Here is a 9,375-nt window from a genome sequence, read left to right on the forward strand (position 1 = left end):
GTTCATAAGTTTTAGTTGCATATTTAAAAATCACAGTATAAAATGGAGTTCAGACAGTCCCTGATTTCTGATGGTTCAGTTTAGGATTATTTGATTTGAGGATGTGGGAAAACCCGGGCTAGCAGTGTACGTGCAGTGCCCTCCCGATGCTGGGTGAGCAGCACCCCCAGGTGGCAGGGTGAGCATGGGGGTAAACAACCGGCACGCTCACAGCCACTCTGGCGCACACAGCCATTCTGTTTTTCACTTTTAGTAGAGGATTCAATAAATTACATGAGGTATTCAACACTTTATTATCAAAATCAAATAGGCTTTGTGCTAGATGAGTTTTCCCGACTGCAGGCCGGTGTGAACGTTCTGAGCACATGTCAGGAAGGCGAGGCTGAGCGCTCAGGTGTGGGGGGTGAGGTGTATTTTCAATTGATGATGGGTTTAATGGATGTAACCACCTTCTAAATTGAGGGGATCGTAATTTAAAAGTACAGCTTTATCCCCTTACATTTTAGGAAACAGTTATTTTCACATTCCTCGTGTCCCAAGCCTCGGTGTCTGTGATCACCAGGATTATTTTCCGAGTCATCATCTGGTTTTCAGAATATATGTGTGCATTTACGTTTGTTTGGGGTAGTGCTTTTGGGTTCTGAGTGCGATACTATCACTGGACATTTTATTCCAAGCCACAAATGTAGCATTACGTAGCATTAGGTATATTGAGCATCGTGTTGGTATTCATTTTTAATCTTGAGGGGGTTACTCAAACCAAGAGAATGTGGTGAGTTTAGTAAAGTAATACATGGTATTTGGGTTTTGGTTTAATTCCTTTTTAATTAAATTGCAGAACTATCCTGGGGACTAAAAGCCTTTTGTCATATGCTTGCACGAACCTATTGTAACTTCTTATGGGTTTGGGTGACTTTTCTAGTTTACCGTAATTATTTTCATGTTTCAAGGATACCATTTCTGCTTACCTTCCTTAGTAAACTGAATGTTTCAACTTATACTTGTTCCTTATATAGCAGAAAGGAAAGGAGAATTTCTCAGAGATTGCTAATGTGACTAAATATTTTGGGTTCAAGTCAGTTTTTATGTTTTTCAATTAGAGGTTATTTAAGTCTCACATGACAAATGATTGCCTGGTACTTGAATAAGATTGTTCATTCTAAGTGGCAGAAAACTTAACATATTTTGTGGATTTTTCTTAAAGGTTATTTAAGTAGGCAATACTTCTGTGTTCCAATAAAATATTAGCATGGTAATGAAGGTTAGTATGGTATTAAGTGTAGCTGTGCTTTCACTATGAATTAACTTACCACCTTATTTTTCTTTTTTGACAGAGCAAATTCGACTAAAGAATATCAGAAAAGTATATGGAAGATGTATGTGGTGTCGTTTATGGTTATTAAAACCCCAGCCAAATATTATTCCTACTGTAAAGTAAGTAGTTGGTTTTAATAAAAAATCATAATGTTTACGCTTAGCTGTGTATCATATAAAATAGATACATGATGAGTAAAACGTGACTGTGAAGAAATTGCAGCTTAGTAGGGGTAAAGTGGGGTTTGTGAGATTGAGAGCTGTCTGAACACAGTGGCTCTGAAGTTCATAGAAGGCGTGCTTACTTCTGAATCGGGGAGCGAGGGGAGAAAGAGAAGTTGGAATTTGAAGATGACCCTGTGCATTGTGTGCCGTGATTTTGAATTTTGTCTTAAAGATTATGGGGGAATCTTTAAAAGGTTGTCCAAAGCAGACAGGTGCCATGGTCAAGTTCTCAGTTGACGGTGACAGTCAGTTTATCGAGCGCATGGGCTGTGTGCCAGGCACTGTGCCAGGGCTTGTGTTCGTCTCATGAGTTTTAGGTCAGCCTCCAGGTAGGTGCTTTTGCTTTTTCTCAAATGAGGAAGGTGAGACTAAGGAGATGAGGTGACTTGGCCAGGACCCTGCAGCTAGAAGTGGTGGGAGGGGCCTCGCCACCCTGTATTGTGGCGGCCGCACCTGCTCAGACAGGCCGCGGGCCTGTTCACAGTGGGCCTGCTTGGTTTTGTGAGGCTGTGGGATGTGTTGGTCTGGAGCCTGGGCTTTGGACCTTCGCCCTCGGGCATCCGTTCCGAGGTAATAGGTGAAAGTGCTGGCAGGTGAGAGCCGCCCCTCTCAGAGGGCTGCGTGCTGGGAGCCGCGGGCACCTCTGGGCGGTAGGAGAGGGGCAGACCTAGCAGAGGAAATAGTGAAAGTAGGCCCATGTATTTTTTAATCTTGGTTTAAATGATGATGGTTGTTTTCAGCATATCTGTGTAACTTTAAATAGTTTTTCTTTGTAAGATTTGACTTTGCCTGGCTTTGTTCCTTTATAGAGAGAGGGATCTTAGCTTTAGTGTTAAGGGTTCTTTAATGATGTGAAACTAGAAGGCTAAAAATTCGTGTTTTCAGGAGTAGTTTCATGTTCACTGTTTGTTTTTTGATATCATTTTAAATCAGACTTTTCTGAGGCTCCACAGCCAATTTTTTGCCACCCAATCTCTTCTGTTTTGGCTTTGGTCAACACTGTGTGGGTATCTGAGCCTTAGTTTTCAAGAAAATCCCAACTCTGGGACGTTCTCCTCAGTGATTAGTGTACTGATTTATTTAAATAGGAGTACAGATCAAAGATGTTTACGGAAGAATTAAATAGATCCGGCAGCAATTTAGATAAGGTCAGAAACCATCAAAAAACCTTTTTGCTACTTAACCCTGAAGCCTTCTTTCAAAATTAAGCTGTCATTGTGTAATGCTCTGATTGCTGGAAGTTGCTTCCAAAATGACTTTTAAAGTATTTTAAAGAAAAAACCCACTAGACTTCATAAATTAATTACTAAAGCTACACGTGGGGAAAACACCTTTTCAGAGAAGCTAAACATGATGGAAGAGAACGGGGCACAGAGCGCGATGTGCGGCCCGCTCTGTCTCCACCTTTGCTGCGGCTCTCGGGGTGCGGCGCGGTCTCCCTGCTGTGGGAAGTCGGGCGTGAGCCTCCCCTCTCCATTCGTTGCCTGGGAGAGCCAGGTGCTGCCTCTCCTGGCGGTCGTGTATCCTAGGCATGTTGCTCCCTCTCTTCTACCCTTACTTGCTTTCAAATCTTGCGTTAGTGGTTTTCGATTTCACCGTGTATCTGTTTTCTGAGCCATGTTAGCCTTTTGGGAGAGTTGGCAAAACAAAGTGCAGTTACTAATTCATGTGGGGATAAAGTATATTTTCAAGTGTTCTTTAGCATATTGAGGGTCTTAACAAACTTTGGGTTTAAGTTAAAATTACTGTTTTAAATTATTAGTCATTGAGTAAGTATTGTGTGAACACTGAGTCACAAATAGACACGGTTCAACATCTTAGTCTTGGAGGGTCCTGGCAAGTAAGCAGTAATGGTAGAGTGTTTAGGAAGGGCTGGGCGGGGGAAGTCAGGAGCAGAGGAGGGCTCCCGGCCGCGACTCCCGACGGAGCAGGCTTCCCTAAGGAAAGGAGGGCCCGTCTGAGATTTGGGGGAGAGCTGCACCGAACAGCTAATACAAACTGATTGTTTGCTGTCTGTGAGACACCGTCTAGGTGCTTTTCATACCTGATCCCACTAACTTCTCACACGTGCCTTGGAAATTGGAAACGGTTATAAAAGGCTACGTAACTTGCCAAGATCTCTCAGTTCTTAAGTGGGGAAAGCTGGGATTTGATCCCAGGTAGCTTTGTTACAGAGCCTAGGGTCTTGGCTAACTCTCCCTAGTCGGCCAGGTCAAAGCGGGAGTGTTCCAGGGGCCCTGTCTTGGCCTTTGGGCGTATAGGTAGTGTGGAGCGCAGCTTACCGCATTTCGTCCTTAATAAGGTTTAGAGCATTGTTTTGGCCAGATGGAAAGAAAAGTGCATGTGAGTGCCTACTGTGTAGAAGCCGCTGTGAGTTGGTTAAAACCGAGGAAGACCCTTTCCACTTGCTCGAGGAGCCGGCGGCGAGTCAGAAGAGGAAGGTCCTGTCTGTGCTGCTTGGCTGTAACCACGGCCTCCCCACTCACCGTCTTGGCGAGGGTTAAGAATTGCTTCTTGGAGGGTGGATAATTTGAATTGAATTGAAAGCTGAGTAGAGTTTGGATAGTCAGAGATGGGATTCTGGGTAGAAGGATCCAAGATGCCGAAGCATGATGGTGGGAAAGCTTAGGGGACTTTGGGACCGGGACTGATTTTGTTTGAAAAATCAGGGTGATAAAGGTCAGCAGGTAGGTTGAAGTGGATGCTGGAGGCTCATTCCAAATAACCGTGTTTAAGTTAGGTTCCTATCAGGAGAGTTTATAAACACATGGAACGTTTTCATTGTCTTTGAAAACAGGGCATTCCACAGTTCTGTTTGATTAGGCCTCCTGTGGTTCATTTTATGTCTTTGTTAAACAAATTGTAATACAAAGGGTATAAAAAAATTATTTCATCACTTAAAGATATTTACCTTGTATATATGTATTTATAATAAACTTTTTTAGCTACATACATACAGCTTTGAAAACGGTTTTACCTTCTTTTAATTTAGGAATACAAGGTAGATAATATTCCACAGCAAATATTATTTTAGTGGCTAGATAGTATTTTACTGTATGGATGTACTATTCATTTATTTGTCCAGTAATTTATTGATGGGCATTTGTGTATGTGTGTTCTCTGCTATTTTCTATTATCTGTGACTACCCTTTTATATTTTATGTACTTAGTTCTAGTTTATTTCCTTCTCAGTTTCTTGAAGTGGAGTAGATTGATGGTGAAAAGGGTCTGTACCTATTTTGGGCTTTTGATACCTTATTGTCAGATACTCTTCAGAGTGAAGGATGTGTGGGTTACTTTCTCTTTAGTCTCTCCAACACTGGTAGTATCAGTCTTTTAAATATTTTTACTAAGCAGAACATACTGGAGAGAAGACATTTTTTTTCAAACTATGTGCTCTTTTAGATCTTTTTTTAACCTGTTGTACACATCTTTATCTATCAGCTAAAAAATGTTCCATTATGTGGCTTTATCTTAGTTCATTTAATTCGTTCCCTATAAATGGGCATTTAGGTCATTTACAAAGTTTTGCTATTATAAAGAAGGCTATTTATTTACCTTTTTACAGTTGACCCATTATTTTCTGTAGGTTATCTTGCTGAAAGTGTAATTTCAAGATCAAGAGCAATTCTTTTTTACATTAAATGGTTTACTGAATAGTTAGAGTTAATATATTTTGATGTGATAGGTCTAATAAGTTGAATTAACTTCTTTAATAAAATTCTGCAGATAGTAACTAAGAAAATATTACACACAAGGCACTGTCCAGATTGTAGAGAATTCAGAGGTGGAAAAGACGCTGTCCTTGGCATGGCGGCTCCCAGCTCAGGGGCCTCAGGATTCGGGTCAGTAGCGTAGTGCTATGGGACTACCTTAGGTAGTTTTATGCCTCGGTCTTGTGTATTGTCTTTAGACCCCTAAAGGGAAACCATGCAGATGTAGTTATTCAATTTTCACTTATCTTTTTCCTTAACAGGAAAATAGTTCTGCTTGCAGGGTGGGCGTTGTTCTTATTCTTTGCATACAAAGTTTCCAAAACAGACCGAGAATACCAAGAATACAATCCTTATGAAGTATTAAATTTGGTTCCCGTAAGTAGTATTTTTATATAATGCTCACTAGTTTATTGATCCCATGAAAATAATATAGGTCCACATCCCAAAAGAAAGTGGACTGGGCCTAAAGAAATCAGACTTTGGTCAGTTAAATTTTTTTATTAAAATAAGGTATCCATTCCATTATTATTCTAATGTATATATATATTATTTTTAAGCTACAGATGTTGATTGCCATCCTATTATAAGGACTGGATTGTAATTAATTGCTAGAATGTAAGAATATTTAAAGATGAGATGAGAAGTTAGTATATTTTTAAAAGATATATAAGGTGGTTTAATGCAAAGTTTAAAACCAGCAGGTGTGTTTATGTTAGTGGTGTGGCAGATCTCACAAGCCTGCGTCAGTTGGCACCCAGGGTGTGGTGCGTCTCTCTGTCTCATGGAGAGCGGGTGTTACTGTCCTTCGGGTTAACCTTGGCTGTGCCTCTTAGGTGATTTCTTGCTTGAACTTGATTGATCCCAATAGAAAATTAGTCTTTTAGGCATATTAGTGGAAAGTTAGAAATGAAATGAATGCTAGGGATCATCTCCTTTTCTTCCAGTGGAGAAAATGAGGCCTGGAAAATTTGTGTCTTGTCTGCAGTCCATAACTCTTTAGTAGCCAGCCTGAATCTAGTGTTCTTTCCATATTTTCCCCAAACCACTTTCTTTTACTTATAGTCTGTGCACAGTAGATGGCTTTACAGAGATACATAGTAGGAGTGTATTTATCTCTAGCTGATTGCAGATCATCTGATTTTTCTTATTGTGATCATGGTCATCAAGAGATTTTTTTAAGATTAAAATGTTTTGGGGATTTAATGCCATAAAAAATCAATATGAAAAATATAATAATAGAAACTGAGTCTAATTAGGAAACAATTAAGGTAAACTTAATAAATGTTTACTTAATATTAAAATATTGACAAGCAGATGAAACCACATATTCTTCAGATTATTTCTTAGAAAGGAAGTTAACCTTTGATTTGAGGGTTTTTTTAGCCAGGCTTCATTTACCATTGTCATTCTTTGATATTTAAACATCATTATACTTTATTTAAATATAGCATTTTTATAGTTTAACCCTCAATCGTCAGTGCCTAGTGTACTGCACAGCACATAGTAGGTATGGGGCAAAACAAGTATATTTTTATTAAAAAGTACATAGGGTGAAATTTTGGGGACAAAATATATAGAATGAAAACTTGATTTTCTCTTCCTGAAAATACTGAATAGTTCATATTTTAAGTTCAAAATTGGATGGATTATGTTTTGATTGCATTGTGCTTATTTTTACTGAAATAAAGCTTTCCCTCTCAGGGAGCAACAGTAGCAGAAATCAAGAAACAGTATCGTTTGTTGTCACTTAAATACCATCCGGATAAAGGAGGTGATGAGGTTCTGTTCATGAGGATAGCAAAGCTTATGCGGCGCGAGTATCGTAGGGCCCCTTATATCTTTCTAAGAATGGTAAAGATAGTTTTCTATTTAAATAAGATTCTTCAGGACTCAGAATAGCTACATCAGTGCACAGCTCTTAGGTTAAATTTAAGAGTAAAACAGACAAGAAGTCTGTTTTTTGAGGACTTAATGTAGAATTCTGTGAGCTATTTTAATAGAATACTCAGACACAAAGTGGCACATGAGTGACAGAAATTTGGGAAATACTGTCATACTCGTTTTTGTGCTTAGTGAGAATATATTGCCCAGGTCTTCCTCTGCCTCTTTGCTGTGGATTGCTTGTCATCCATGTGCATATGACTCTGTGACCGAGCGGTGCCTCCGGGAGCTTCCGAGGTGTGGACCGTGTGGTCCCTTCTGCACAGCAGCTGCCTTGCAGGTGCTGCCCTTCATCAGCGTCTCCTTCCCCCTTCCCTGCGTGTCCCCTCGGGCATTCACTCTGCTCACGCAGTGTCGCAGCGCCTTAGCTGCTGTCTTCAGGTAATTTAGAATTAAAGGATCCCAGAGGAAGTCAGATAACCAAGATTCTTTTTTAATTAGTAGTTTTAATTTTAGTGCATTTTGTGCAGCTGTTTTTCACTCCTCAGTCTGTAGGTATTGTAACATTTTCAAGTTCATGATTTTGTTCTCAGGTTACTGGAAATCTGACTCTTTATTGGTATGGTCTTCATTCTAAAAGGTACAGAAGAATAATATATGACCTTTTGGTTTTAACTCACTTATATGATCAGTGTATAGAATCTTTTATATGTGAAATGTTGTAAATAATTGATGGTCTGTCAGACAAATGTGAAAGTAAAATGATGATGGGATGCAGAACTTTGAGATCTTAACAATTTGTACAAGTGTAACTAGATTAGATTAAAGTGTACATTTTACTAAATGTAAGTTCTGAGTGATTGAATTGAGAGTCCCATCTTATGTATAACTCTAGCAGCCTAAGTATAACTCAGACAATCTTTCAAATGCAGTTAAAGACTTTGATCTATAGTTTTTAAGCATTTTCTTTTGTTAGGATATTTTCTCATTGTAATAAACAAGGAGGGTTATTCCGATTTTTCCATAACAGATTCTAGCTTAAAGAAAGGAGGTCTGCTTATTTTTGAGGAGTTGGACCAACTACTAAATTTTCTGGTTCGTTCTTTTGGATATAGTTGGGATTTAATTCTCAGGTATAAAACCCATCTTTAAGCTACTTTGTAACAAGTGGGCAGCATAGATGTTAGCTTAAAGCTATTTTAATTTTTAAAAAGTGTGTTTTTGTGAGTTCCTACACATGAGTATGAAACTTAGCTCTACATAGTCAATTCAGGATCACTCACATATAATTTAGTGAAAGCATTCTCTAGATCAAGATTTATAATCTGAGATTCCCTGATATTGTACAGAATTTATATGTATTTATAAATGTGCATTTTTTTCCAGGGTAAAAGGGACACAGATTTTATTAGTTTTGTGATTCAGCTGCAAAGTTAGGAGCTGTAATCATGTTTAGGAAACTTTATACTCATTGGATTTTTAGTAATTATGTTAGCATCATTAGTCCTGTTTAAATCTATTATACATGAATTATGCTAAAATTACATACTTTTTAAGTACTTTACATCTTAGGAATGGCATACTGAAACACTACTAAAAATAAAAATCCAGTTGCGTTCTCACACTGACTTTTAAAGGGTTGATGATTCCTTTGACTTGCTTGAGGATCCAGCATGGTGCCTGTCACACAGCAGTTGTACAAGTCAGTTAAATGGATGATGTTCCAATATAGACGTTAAAAAAGCACTGAAAGAAAATTACAATGTACAATAACTTGTGCAGTTAAATGTAATCAGGGTGTGTGTAGGTTGAAAAATCAAGTGCTCCTAGGATGTGAGCTGTGCTTTATTTTGCAGAATCTGAGGGCACGTTATAGAAAACAGTAGTTTATTGTGCTGTGATCATCAGAAGCCAAAAGGGAACAGATAATTGTTTTTTGGGGAACAGAATCTGATTAGAAGCCAGAGTATTGAGAAAAATAATAACTAAAGCTCTGGATGTGTGGACAACTGGACAGGGAAACAGGGCAAAATTTTTTGAGGAACATCCCTCTCTTAGCAGAAAAGAATCTTAGCACCTCTTCTTATTAACTTGCAGTCTTTAATGGTGCTTTTCATTGGCTCCTGTATTTTATTGTAGCCTTGGGTCAAATAGTATAAATGGAGTGACGGTTATATAAGGACTACGATGTACTTATTTTCATAAATAAGCAAATCAATAAGTTTAAGAATATTTTCCA

At 38.7% G+C, this 9,375-nt stretch overlaps 1 long non-coding RNA gene across 1 annotated transcript; it reads left to right on the forward strand.

Annotated features, from left to right (window-relative positions):
• The first annotated feature begins 302 nt into the window (after nt 1–302).
• Nucleotides 303–7,064, forward strand: LOC118928752 (uncharacterized). The gene is made up of 3 exons (XR_005031327.2): nt 303–1,434; nt 5,516–5,630; nt 6,957–7,064. It is a non-coding gene; the product is annotated as an uncharacterized LOC118928752 (long non-coding RNA).
• The last annotated feature ends 2,311 nt before the right edge of the window (nt 7,065–9,375 follow it).

The sequence above is a fragment of the Manis pentadactyla genome, chromosome 15 (assembly GCF_030020395.1).
Source record: "Manis pentadactyla isolate mManPen7 chromosome 15, mManPen7.hap1, whole genome shotgun sequence".
NCBI lineage: Eukaryota > Metazoa > Chordata > Mammalia > Pholidota > Manidae > Manis > Manis pentadactyla.